General features: G+C 43.6%; 1 long non-coding RNA gene across 1 annotated transcript; it reads right to left on the minus strand.

Moving 5' to 3' along the window:
- Nucleotides 1–999: 999 nt before the first annotated feature.
- Nucleotides 1,000–1,415, minus strand: LOC113744333 (uncharacterized). The gene is made up of 2 exons (XR_003461455.1): nt 1,214–1,415; nt 1,000–1,096 (listed from the first exon to the last, which is right to left on the minus strand). It is a non-coding gene; the product is annotated as an uncharacterized LOC113744333 (long non-coding RNA).
- Between the last annotated feature and the right edge of the window lie 12,186 nt (nt 1,416–13,601).

The following is a 13,601-nucleotide window of genomic DNA, read 5'->3' on the forward strand; positions in this document are numbered from 1 at the left end:
ACAACAACACCTCAGTCAGGCTCCAAGATGTATATGGAAATGTTTCAGACATTTAATAGACATTCATGAGAGCGTTCAACACACTATACATACTATTTTCTAGCCCCGTCAGCAATTTGCACAGAGGCTCATACGGTAACAGAGACAGGTGTGGTTGAAAGAGACGGCATACTGTATGGTATTTTATAATCAGTCTCAAATTTGCTTGTGGTAACTGCGTTCAGTGTTAAGTTCAAATCCCTTACCATGTGTTCTTTCTTTTTTTTTTTCTATTCAAAGGAAATGTGGTGTGGGAACCCACGTTTATGTATATGAAGGTATATAGAGATTTATTGGAGACTTTAGCAGGAACAGAGCCAGGTGTGATCACAAGTTAACTGGTATGTTAAAAAGAGAATCTGGAGTCTGTCTGTGTATATGTTATTTTATTAGATATATAGTACTGGTAGTACTGGCAACAGAATAATGATAGCTGCATTCCACACAGGGGAGGTCCTGCTATTGTTCTTGCTGGTTCACTGTTACTGGGACAATCAATGAAACTGAGCCATCTATGTTGTTATTAAGTCCACCTGTATTTGTCCTGCTTTGACAAGTCAAAACGTCTGCTGTGCTGTGTGTGGGGTTAATGGATGGGTGGATGGCTCATGCAATATATTTTGTGAGAATCCTCTACAACTCATAACAGAAATACCTACAAACATGATCAGCAGAAATCAACAGTACATATGTGATTACACGTCATGCAACAAACATTCATCTTCTGAACATAAACTGAACATTTCGACTTATTGAAATCTTTGTATCCTTGAAAATAATCCTGTTGAGCCTGCTCTCCTCCAGGTGGAGGCGCTGTAGGACAAACACACACAGCTGTTTTTTCATGACATAATAGAAATGTGCAGTGATGAAGCTGTTGAACGTAGACAGAGCTTGTTGTTGAGCGTGTGTGTTGTCCCAGCTGTTTGTTGAACAGTACAAAGAGTGTAAAAAGACTGGGTCCCGCTGTATTACTCAGGCTGCACTACAGCGTCTATTCACAGGCGCGATCCCACTACTGAGCGGCACGGGGGCTTTGACCTGCTCCGTTTCCGACCTGGGCCGGTGCACCCCTCCTTAGACGACCTGGTGGTCCCGGGCTCCCCCAGGAGCACCATATCGATACCGAACTTAGTGCGGACACCCGATCGACATAGTCCGCTGCAGCTCCGACCTGGGCCGGTGCACCCCTCCTTAGACGACCTGGTGGTCCCGGGCTCCCCCAGGAGCACCATATCGATACCGAACTTAGTGCGGACACCCGATCGACATAGTCCGCTGCAGCTCAGAGCTCCTGAGCTCAAGCGATCCGCCAGCCTCAGCCTCCCGGTAGCTTGGATTACAGGCGCGCGCCACCGCACCCGGCAGCATCTGTCCTCGTGCATAGGGGGCTTGAGTTTTTAAAACGTGACGTCATCAGGAGGAACACGTCAAAAACCTCCAGCTGCAACGTTGAAGGCTGGTCCGTATTCATTTTCCTGAAGCTCCCTCGCTGATAAAACCTGATTTCAAGAAATCTTTTAAAAGCTCAAACTCCAGCTCAAACTCCAGCACCAACAATGAAAATACAGCAGTGAATTTACTATTCAGAGGAGTCACATGTTACACATTCAAATAGAACATAACACAACATATTGCAGAATAATACTTTAACAATGTTGTGGAGCTATAAGTATATGGTGTATATATATTCGGTGTAGTCCCTATGACTTTAAACACCCATCAAAGTATCTTCTCGGTCACTTTTTACATTCCTCATTGAACTAATAAGAACACAGTACTGCCAACAAACGGAAATAAACATAATAAAAAATGAGGAGGAAGATCTGAAATCTTAATAACACTCAGCTTATTTGGGGCAAAATCCCATTTAAAGGATCTGTGTGTAGGATTTAGTGACCACTAGGAGTGAGAAGAAGAATAACTTCTTCTCTTCTACAAAGTTTAATCTTTGTTCAACATATCTTGTTTCTGCTCTTTGTTACTTCTGTGAAAGGGTACAGTGTTACACATGTTTACTTCAACATGCAGGTTTTCAAACCCTAACATTGTTATGAGGTTTTTTTTTAGTTAGCAAACATATTACATCTGACTAATTGTTACAGACCTGGAATTTGAATTTTTTGGTCAGTGTGCCAATTTCTGAATGTGCATGTTTTTGTTCATATTTAATTTATTTCATTCATATTTATGTTATCTTTTAGTTTTATTATGTATTGCACATAATACATTTGTTATAAATGGCCAGTATTTTTCACGTGATTTGCCTTAAATGTAATAATATTTTGACTGAAAAATCGAATCCGTAGTGTGGTATGGCCCATTCCTAATATATATCTATCTCTCTCTATATATATATATCTATCTATCTCAGTATACCTGTATCAGTCAATCATCTCAATTCAACTCCTACTCCCACATGGTTGTGATTTCTGCACAACCTTATATACTGTTCTGTCAAGTGGTCACTCAGGTGGAATCAGGATGAGAGGCCAAGTGCTGTTTTCCAATTAACCACTTCAATAAGTGTACGTAACTGTTTGACATGTTTTTGGTTAGACTGTAAGTAGTGAAGAGACTTCATACATTTTTTTTGTTCTTTTCAAGAAACATGTTATGCAGCATGTTCAGACTTCACAAACATGTTATGCAGCATGTTCAGACTTCACTCTTTCAATGTGACTACCTAAACAAATTCCACAGCTACGGCTCCAGATTCAAAATGTAGCCCTCAAATATGCATTTTTGAATACTTGTTTCTAAATGGCAGGGTCTGTGTAAAATATCCAAGTGGTATTTAGATGCAAGTTCATTTCTCTGCAGTTTATTTAGAACACTTTTGTAGAATACAATCTCTAGTGGTAGCAAAGATTTCTTACATTATTCAAACAATAAATGTATTCAGCAAGTTTATATATTGACAATAATTATTATATCCATATAAATCTTAATTAATGTCAATAATTGTATAAACAATACAAATACACTTGCAGAAATGCATCTTTGTGTTGGAACTAAATCTCTGTACACAACCAAATATGAAATACTGCACATAATTCGTATCTGCAAGTTATGCATTGAGTGACAGAGCCATGTGGTCACAAGTTGATCTGACTGTCTGTCTCCTGGCTTGGAAAAGCAGACAAAGCAGACTGTATGTTGTATATGAAAAAGCTGGATAGTGCTTCAGCACAACACATGCTACCTCAGTCAGGCTCCAAAGATGTATATAGGAAATGTTTCAGACATTTAATAGACATTCATAGGAAGAGCATTTCCAACACCAACTATACCATACATCTTTATATTAAATATTCTCAGACCCCGTCAGCAATTTGCACAGAGGGCTCATACGGTAACAGAGACAGGTGTGGTTGAAAAGAGACGGCAGAATACTGTATGGTATTTTATAATCAGGTCTCAAATTTGCTTGTGGTAAACTGCGTTCAGTGTTAAGTTCAAATCCCTTACAATGTGTTCTTTCTTTTTTTTTCTATTCAAAGGAAACAAATGTGGTGTGGTGACACATGTTTATGTATATGAAGGTATATAGAGATTTATTGGAGACTTTAGCAGGAACAGAGCCAGGTGTGATCACAAGTTAACATGGTTATGTTAAAAAGAGACTCTGAGAGTCTGTCTGTTGTATATGTTATTTTATTAGAAATCCTTAATTTGTTCATAGTGACCTGCAATAGCTCTTGGCTTTTTATTTATTTTGTCACAATGATACATGTTCGACTCCCGTGAAAATCTTTTTATTATAATTTTTTTTCATAAGGCCATTCAAAAGGCTGAATGTTTCTTCTGACACATGTTTACTGAAGCAGGCTCCATAGACGCATTTAGAAAATGTATTCAAGATTTTTTTATTTATTAGACTTTAGCAGGAAGAGCTTACTTGCTCTCTTCCTGTTTACAAACACAAGTGAACAAGACAGAGTACGTGATGCATTCACACAAATATGAGTGCAAGGACGAGTCAGGTCTATCTATCTATCTATCTATCTATCTATCTATCTATCTATCTATCTATCTATCTATCTATCTACAAGCAACATCGTGTAAAGTAAAATAGTGACATATTGGCTCAAGTAATAAAGGTCTTAAAACGAGATCGTGATATAAGACCTCTCTTCAGGTCAGGTATATTAAAGCCAGGTGAAGATATACTTTATTGATACCACACAGGGATTTTTACTTTCACATTTCTTACTTTTCAAATAAAATGAAATAAGTAATAAAAGAATAAAAGAAAAGTCATCTGAGGAAAAAAAGTAGTGACCGATCTATATGTTTTTGACACATCAGGGGTTTCTGTCAGTCTGTGGAGCCAATCAAAGATCTATAGACAGAAACACCTGCTGCACGTGTATCATCTCCATCACGCCAATGCGCGTGCTTCGGTAGTCATGGAGACAGAAGGGGGCGTGGCCAATGTGCGTCCAGAACCGCGAAGCAGCTCTGGAACTGCTCATTCGAGCTTGGACTGGACACGGATTAGGCTGCTGAGGAAAGTCTCTGTCGGAAAAGTGGACTGGACAAGTTCTCCTGCAGACTAAACTGTTGGATTGTGAGCTGAATAAACACCCAGAGAGAGAAAAATGGACCCGCTGGAAAGTTTCTTCAAACACAGACAAACACACCCTGTTTCGGAGCCCCTGCTGAGCAGAGTCAGGCGGTGGACCTTAAAGTTTTACAAGTAAGGCTTCTTTTAATGTTGTGCCAAATTTATTTAAAGATATTTCCGAAACCCTTAAATGAGTTTCAGGACAAAGTAATATTTAATTCATGTAAATTGTTGAATATAACGCTAAAAAAATCAACAGAATTTGAACTGGCCTGTTGGGAAAACAGTTTTTGGTGACACTGACGTTTTCTCGGTGTAAAACGATTATTAGATGGTAAAAATTGACTGAATATCCCGGGACTTGTAAAAAATGTGTCAACAATTGTGTAGTAACTTAAAAATAATACATTTTTTTGCAAAGTTATCGATGAAATGTTATGGAAAAAGATGGCGACCGTTCCATATTTCGAATTAGAGCCAAGAATCTCATATTTCTCTGTCACCATGGAGATTAAACGTTTAGGAGCAAACATGTTTTGATTTAGTTTAAATGTATCCATTTGAATTTCAGTTGATTTATTTAATGGGACCATGTACAGTATTAAACATGAACGATTACATGTGATGTACTGCACCAGAGTTAGCTTCCAGCTACTTTTTATCTGCAGTCCCTTCCGCAGACACAGTTAAAACATATTACAGCACAATAACAAACAGTACAAAGCAAAAAACACACAGGACACATAATTCAGTCCCACCAGGATTTCGCGGGCCTTTTTTGAAATAGTTGCGGCCTAAAATGACTGATGTTGCATGAGGTTTTAAAAAAAAAATTGCGGTGAAAGTTGCGGTGCTTATTACATTTTTGTTGCGAAGAAAAAGTTGCGATAAGTTGCGATTCGACAGTCGCGCCGGGGGCGAGGGGCCCCGTCCCCGGACCACGGCCACGGGAAGCGCCGAGGTCCGGGCGGGAGGGCGCTGTCCCCGAGCCTTTCCAAGCCCGGCTGGGGCCAGCCAGCGCCGGGGAGAGGTGTCATGAGGGGATCCTCCCGCACCGTGCGGCCGTCCCGTGATTGGTTAAAATTGCAACACCGCCCTGAATTCACGCCAGCCGTCTCTCGTTTTCGCGTGGTCACGTCAGCCGCTCCAATATTTTCAAGTGCGCTCTTATTGCCGACTTTATGGCAAATACTTTGAGAAAACTGGGAAAGTTAGCGCTAGCTTACTGCAGCGTGTGGACACTTCCAGTTTTCAAAATAAGACGTGGGTGTTAAATGTATTAAACGTGTATTTATAAAATATGAAGAATGGTTTGATTAAAAAAGGTGTGTCTAATAAAACAAGTATGGTCCTGCACTGCTTCAATGCTCATATGTACATTATGAAATATATTAAGAATTCATAAAAATATATTATATAAGTGTTAAAATTCTTTAAAAAGAGGTGTGTCTCATACAGCAGGTGTACATCTACTGTTCTACACTGATTTAAGGTCAATAGGTCACATGACCTGGAAGCTATTGAGCTTCAAAGCTCATATTTACATTATGAAATATATTAAAAATTCATAAGAAATATGACAAGTGTTAAAATTCTTTAAAAACAGTAGTGTCTCATACAGCAGGTGTAAACCTACTGTTCTACACTGATTTTGAGTCAATAGGTCACATGACCTGGAAGCTATTGAGCTTCAAAGCTCATATTTACATTATGAAATATATCATTGATTCTGAGCAAATACAATGCTACCTAGGTAATAATGACATTATTATTTATTAGAAATGAACAATACAAAACAGCAACAAGAACAATAATAATAATAACAACAAGCAATCAACAACTCAAACAAGAAGGTACATATCATTTTTTTAGGTGCAAAGGGCGCAATTCCACTCACCTGCCCTTTCTTTTAGCAGCGTCTCTTCCTCCAGATCCTGGCACTCTTCATGATACCACCTCTCTCAGGTGTCACACTGTATTTGTAAAGTAAGTCAACAAAGACAATATCAGTATAATCTTCTCAGCAATGCCACTGAAGTATGCCACAGAGAGTCATTTGTGGTTGTAGACAAAAAGAAAAGGTGTGCTATAATCATTTCTATTCAGATTCCTATGAAGAAGATTATGTCTTACACGTCATGTCATTATACTTTTCCAATGTGTGTAATGTGCTGTTCTTAAAATCAAATCACTTTATCACTTACCATATCCCAGTAATAATTATTTCCTGTCTTGTCCTTGTGTGGCAACTTGCATGTATGCAGACAAACAATGCGATGCAGACTATTAATTGATTTAGAGAAAATAATTATCCCTATGTACTCATAATGGACAAGGACAAGACAGGAAATTACTGGGATATGGTTGGTCATGTGACCTATTGACTCAAAATCAGTGTAGAACAGTTGATGTACACCTGCTGTATGAGACACACCTGTTTTTATATCATTTTAACACTTGCCATATTTTTTTATGAATTTTTAATATATTTCATAATGTAAATATGAGCTTTGAAGCTCAATAGCTTCCAGGTCATGTGACCTATTGACTCAAAATCAATGTAGAACAGTAGATGTACACCTTCTGTATAAGACACACCTCTTTTTATATCATTTTAACACTTGTCATATTTTTATGAATTTTTAATATATTTCATAATGTACATATGAGCACTGAAGCAGTGCAGGACCATACTTGTTTTATTAGACACTTTTTTTAATCAAACCATTCTTCATATTTTATAAATACACGTTTAATACATTTAACACCCACGTCTTATTTTGAAAACTGGAAGTGTCCACACGCTGCAGTAAGGTAGCGCTGACTTTCCCAGTTTTCTCAAAGTATTTGCCATAAAGGCGGCAATAAAGGCGCACTTGAAAATATTGGAGCGGCTGACGTGACCACGCGAAAACGAGAGACGGCTGGCGTGACCGCAGTCTGAATTCACGGGGATTTACTGAAGTTGCGTTGAAGTTGAAAATCGCAACATCGCGAATTCCTGGAGGGTCTAATAATACAAAATACACAGTTACACACAATAGCACATAACATACACCCACAATGTCAGTGGCTACAGAGCTGATTATCCTTTAGCAGACTTTTTCATTTGGTTTTAAATGTACTGATGGAGGTGCAGCTCTTTACATCATCAGGTAGGTCATTCAACTGAGTTGTGGCTTTCACAGAGAAGGCTGATTGCCCAAATGCAGAGCGACGAAATGGTACCATCGTACAGAGGATATTCTAAATTTGAGAATAATGTAAAATTCTCAAAGCTCAGTAAATTGTATTTTTCCAGTACCCTATAGTGATGGAAATGCATTGGCTTTTTGTCTAGAGTTTTTAGAGTTTGTTTGTGTATGGATTTAAGAGGTCTTATGGTTGTTTCTACAGCCTGCCCCCAGCATGTAATACAATAAGACATGGCAAAGAATCATAGCATGCATAAATATTTTGGCTGCGTCCGAAGAGAGAAAGTTTCTGTCTAAAATTTGCCATGTTGTACTTTATGGTTTTGACTGTTTTTTTAAACATATTTCTTTAAGTTCAATTTTGGATCCAGTGTGACACACAGTATACTGAGTAGTACAAATATTTACTGCACACACACACACACACAGTATACTGAGCAACAGACATATTTACTGCAAACACACAGACAGTGTGTCTGCAGTAAAGATGTCTACTGCCCGCATTGGCCTGCGATGCATTGGCTGGCGGAGATATATCAGCTGCTGTGCGCTCAGCCCTGGCAGCTCCCGCTGCGCAGGGACCTGCTATCGCGGGGAGGGGGGACGGTTTTCCACCCACAACCAGAGCGCCTGGCTCTGTGGGCTTGGCCCCTGAGCGGCTAAATCTGTCAGCTGTGGGCCTTTCACAGCGCGTGATTTCCACTATACAGAGTGCTCGAGCCTCCTCCACTAGGTCTCTGTATGACTGTAAGTGGAGAGTGTTTGAGGGGTGGTGTCACAGAAACGGCCACATTCCCTTTCAGTGTCCTGTAGGAGTGATATTGTCATTCTTGCAGGACCTGATTGACAAACGAAAAGCCTTCTCCACGATTAAAGTGTACTTAGCGGCTATCGCTGCATGTCACCAGCACCCGCTGGTTTGCCGTTTTATGAAGGGAGCGCGCAGGCTTCTCCCCGTGTCCAGACCACTGGTACCACTGTGGGATCTGGCTGTGGTTCTGGAGGGGCTTAAGGGCCCTCCTTTTGAGCCACTGGAGTGAGCGGACTTGAAACACGTGTCTCTCAAGACAGTGTTGTTGCTGGCTCTGGCTTCGGCTAAACGGGTTAGTGACATCCATGCGCTTTCAGACATCTCACTTTCATATTATCACGAGAACCCGGGGTTATTTTGTAAATAACCTAAAGTCTCTTTTCATAATATTTCGCTCGATTGTCTCACTATGGGATGTGGTTGCTCCCCGTATTGCCAGACAAGTTATCTTAGCGTCCACCACCCACAGGGAAAAGTACTCTGTTTCCTATCAGGACAGCACAACCGCTCGGGCCACGCACGGAGCGGAAACTTCCCGGCATATAGAAACGGACAAAAGTGAGTGGCGCGGAACAACTCGCCGCAGCACATGATGTCTCTCTGAACAGAAGAAACTCCCTGGAATCAGGCCCCGGCTGCGCAAGCCCGAGTCGCGTGTGCCCCGCAGGACCCACCGTTGCGCAAACCCTGACTCGCATAAGCCAAAGCAACGCCTCCACCACACCGTGGGGAAGGCGCTTGCTTTTGAGACAGGGCCCCCTTATTAGGATTAGCCCAGGAGACGAACAGCTGATCGCTCCTCCTGAAAACCCCTTGTCCTATCCATCATGAAGTGGCGGCTAACCGCAGGCACTGACATAATCGCATAGGCGACAAGAACTGCTCACCGCGGTGAGGCAGCGAAAGCGCACAAGGTCAGTAGGGGGATAAGCATGAGGCCCACACTTTAGGCACAACAAGCCGGGTTGGGGCTTACAAAATCATCCTGTACAATCCCCAGGGAAGAACCTGGCGCATGAGGGATGCACCGAAGCGCAAGAGATTCACTTAACCCGTTGAGCCAAGCCGAGCCACAACAACACTGTCTTCGAGGACAGTGTTTCCAAGTCCGCATCCCTCCAGTGGCTGCAAAAGGAGGAGCCTTAGCCGCTCCAGAACCCCAGCCAGAGCCACAGTGGTAACCATGGTCTGGCACGGGGGAGAAGCTGCGCGCACACTTAATAAACGGCAAGCCAGCGGGGCTGTGTGACATGCAGCGATAGCCGCACTAAGTAACACTTTAATCGGGGGAAGGGCTGTTCGTTTGTCAATAGGTCCTCAAGGAAGACGAATCAATCCTTCCGGACACGAAAGGGAATGTGGCGTTGCGTTGACACCACCCCTCAAAACCTCTCACTACAGTCGATCAGCAGCACCTAGTGGAGGAGGCTCGAGTGCACTCTGTATAGTGGAAAGTCACGGCTGTAAAGGGCCCACAGCTGCTGACAGGATTTAGCCCGCTCAGTCGCGGGCCAGCCCACAGAGCCAGGCGCTCTGGGTGTGGGTGGAAAACTGGCGCCCCTCAGTACAGCAAATCATCTGCGAATAGGCATGGTCCCTGCGCAGGCGGGAGTAGCTGCCAGGGCTGAGCGCAGCAGCTGATATAGAGTCTCCGCAGCCAATTGCATCGCAGGCAATGCGGAGCTATTCACAAATCAGTGCATGGCCATGTTCCCTCACTCTGGACCGAGTGGGGGGTATCCAGGCCAGGGGAGGGAATGTGTTAAAATGCTTGAGCGGCCAGACGTGCGCTAGTGCGTCTCTGCTACGGGGAGGCATCCATGCCACGCCGAGAGTAAAACAGCCGCACTGCGCGTTGTCTCTCGTACCGTGAACCAGATCCACCATGGCTCCGACCGAAACGGGGCCCATATCTGTTCCAAATCTCTGGGTGCAGAAGAGCCCATCCCGTATACGGACGCGCCCCAGGACAACAGGTCTGCGCCAGTGTTCAGGACTCCCAGGTGTGCGTCGCTCTCAGGGAGAGGAGGAGACGGACCGCAGCTCCACAGGATTAGTCTGCGTGCCCGCATGTACAAAACTGACGGGAGCGTAATCCCCCTTGGACGGTTTGATGTACACACCGTCGTCGTATTGTCCTCCTCACCAGTACATGATGGACCCACTGAGACGGAAGGAAATGTTTCAGGGAGAGGAACCCCGCTGAAAGTTCCAGAAAATTTATTGTGAGACCGCTGGATGGTCCACACCCCAGCGGCCCCTCACAGACCGGCCCTCCGTGAATCCATGCCCCAATCCGTCAGGTGGCGTCCGTAGTGACCACCTTCCTGGCAGGACGGGGCCCATGGGCACCCCCGTGGGTCAGAAAGGATGGGGGCTCACCAGTAGCGCAACGCCCTGGCGCACCCCGGTGTGACCACACTCTCTGTTGCGCCATGACGCACGGGATCCAGCCCGCATGAGGCCTGTGTGCGTTGTGTGTAGTAGGATATCTGTATGCTCGGGATACCAAAAAACAGCATTATACTGAGCAGTAGGCCTCTTTTACTGCCAGACATACTGTGTGTGTCTGCAGCTAAATATGTCTACGTCAGTCTACTGTGTGTTGTGTCGCCAGTAAATAATCTATATTATGAGTTGCGTGTGCGTTTGGTTTGTGTCTGCAGTTAAATATCTGTAACTGCTGGGGATACCACAAAACAGTATTACTGAGCAGTTAAACATCTTTACCGCAGACCTACTGTCTGTATGTTTGCCAGTAATATGTTCTATTCTTGCCCACTCAGTATACTGTGTGCGTGTGTGTGTGATACATATATATCTGTATGCTCAGGATACACAAACAGTCACTGAGCAGTAGACATCTTACTGAGACATACTGTCTTTGTGTTTGCAGTAAATATGTTTACTGCTCAGTATACTTTTGTGGTGTGTGTGATGTGTACAGTATATCTCTGTACTATCTGAGTTATTACCTGTCTCGTTGTGTGTGTGTGCCCGTTAACATATTCTGTATCTTGCTCGGGATTACAACAAACAGTATACTGAGCAGTCGACATTCTTTACCGGAGACATTTCACTTGTCCGTATGGTTTGCAGTAAATTACGTCTAATGCCCTCAGGATTACTGTGGTATGTGTGTAGCTGTCTGATTGTAAATATCTGTACTGCTCGGGATACGCAAACAGTATTACTGAGCAGTAGACCATCTTTAAAGCAGATCTACTGCTGTGTTGTTGTGCAGTAAATGTCTATCGCTCAGCATACTGGTGGGTGTGTGTGACAGTAATATCTGTACTGCTCGGATACACAACAAATACTCGAGCAGTAGGCCCATCTACGCAGACATACTGTCGTTGTTTGCAGTAAATATGTCTACTGCTCAGTATTACTGTGTGTCTGTTTTTTTTTTATCTGGTTGTGGGTGTACAGTAAATACTCTTACTGCTCAGGTAGACAAAACAGTACCCATGAGCAGAGCCATTTACCAAAGATACATACTGTCGCCTGTGTTTGCAGTAAGATATGTCTACTGTCATTATTTACTGTGCTGTGTGTGTGTGTATCCTTGCAGTAAATATCATATCTATATGAGTAGTCTCTATTACTGTGTGCATGCGTGGTGCTGCTAGTAAGATATATGTTATACTTGTTTTGGATACACAAAACCGTATTACTGAGCAGTAGACATCTTTACTGCAGACATACTGTCTGTGTGTCTGCTAGTAAATTTGTCTACTGCTCAGTATCTCTGTGTGTGCGTGCTGTTCTGTGTTGTGTACAATAAATACCTCTGAACTCTTCAGGATACACAAAACATTATATGAGCCGCAGACCACTTACTCGCAGACCATACTGTCTGTGGTTTGCCTGTATATTGTCTACTGCCTCAGTTCCATGTTGTGTGGTGTGGTTGCATTAAACTAATCTTACTCCTGAGTATAGTATACTGCCTGTGCGCCCCTGTTGTTAGCTTTACATATCTGTACTGCACGGATACCAAAAAACTTCTAGGTTATTTACAATAACTTGTGTTCTCTGAGTCCATGCAATTGAGGAAGTCTCACTACTGGATGCACGCCCCCTGCCAGGACCTCACGAAGCATTAATTCATTACGCCCATTCTGATGGCTGTGTGACGTGTCACGTCCGCCTCCCCCCGGTAGTACCCACCTACCTTAAATAGCCCATGCGGACTGGCAACCACGTCCATTCAAGATAAGCAACCTCTTCTCACTCTGCCCCAGCCAAGAAGGGTGTCTGGTGAGGAGCATCTCTACTCATATTTACTCAGGAGACCGGGGGCCTGTTATCTAGTATAACTAAGAGTTCTCTTATCATATATTTCGCTCATCATTGTCTCCACTATGGGATGTTGGTCTCCTCCGTATTGCCCGGACACAGCTTATCTTAGCGTCCACCAACCCACGGAAAGTTCCTGTTTCCCTATCACCGACAAGCACTCCATGCCGTCCTCAGCATATAGAAACGGACAAAAGTGCGAGGGCGAGGACCAACCGCCGCAGCACAGATGTCCTGCACAGAAAACTCCCCTAGAATAAGGGCCAGGGATGCGGCAAGCCCCGATCGAGTTGCGCCCGCAACACCCAGGTGGCTGCCCAAACCATTGGCTCGTATTAAGCCCAACGGAAGTCGCCCCACCACCCAGTTGGATAGGCGCTGCTTTTGAGACAGCTTCCCCTTATGATGATTAGCCAAGGAAACGAACCGCTGATGTCGTCCTCCTGAAACCCACACTTGCTCCGTCATCCCCTAATAAGTGCGCCACCGCAGACTCTGGATATAACTGCATGCGCGACACTGCTTTCCACCCGGTGAGGGTTCAGCACAAGCCACCAGGTCAATAGGAGAACATGAGGCCCAACCACCTTAGGCACAAAAAGCCAGGTTGGGCTTCAAAATCATCCTTACATCCCCCGGGAAAGGACCTTGGGCGCCCCTTCATGAGGGATGCACCGACAAGCGC

Source organism: Larimichthys crocea, chromosome III (genome assembly GCF_000972845.2).
Source record: "Larimichthys crocea isolate SSNF chromosome III, L_crocea_2.0, whole genome shotgun sequence".
Taxonomy (NCBI): Eukaryota; Metazoa; Chordata; class Actinopteri; family Sciaenidae; genus Larimichthys; species Larimichthys crocea.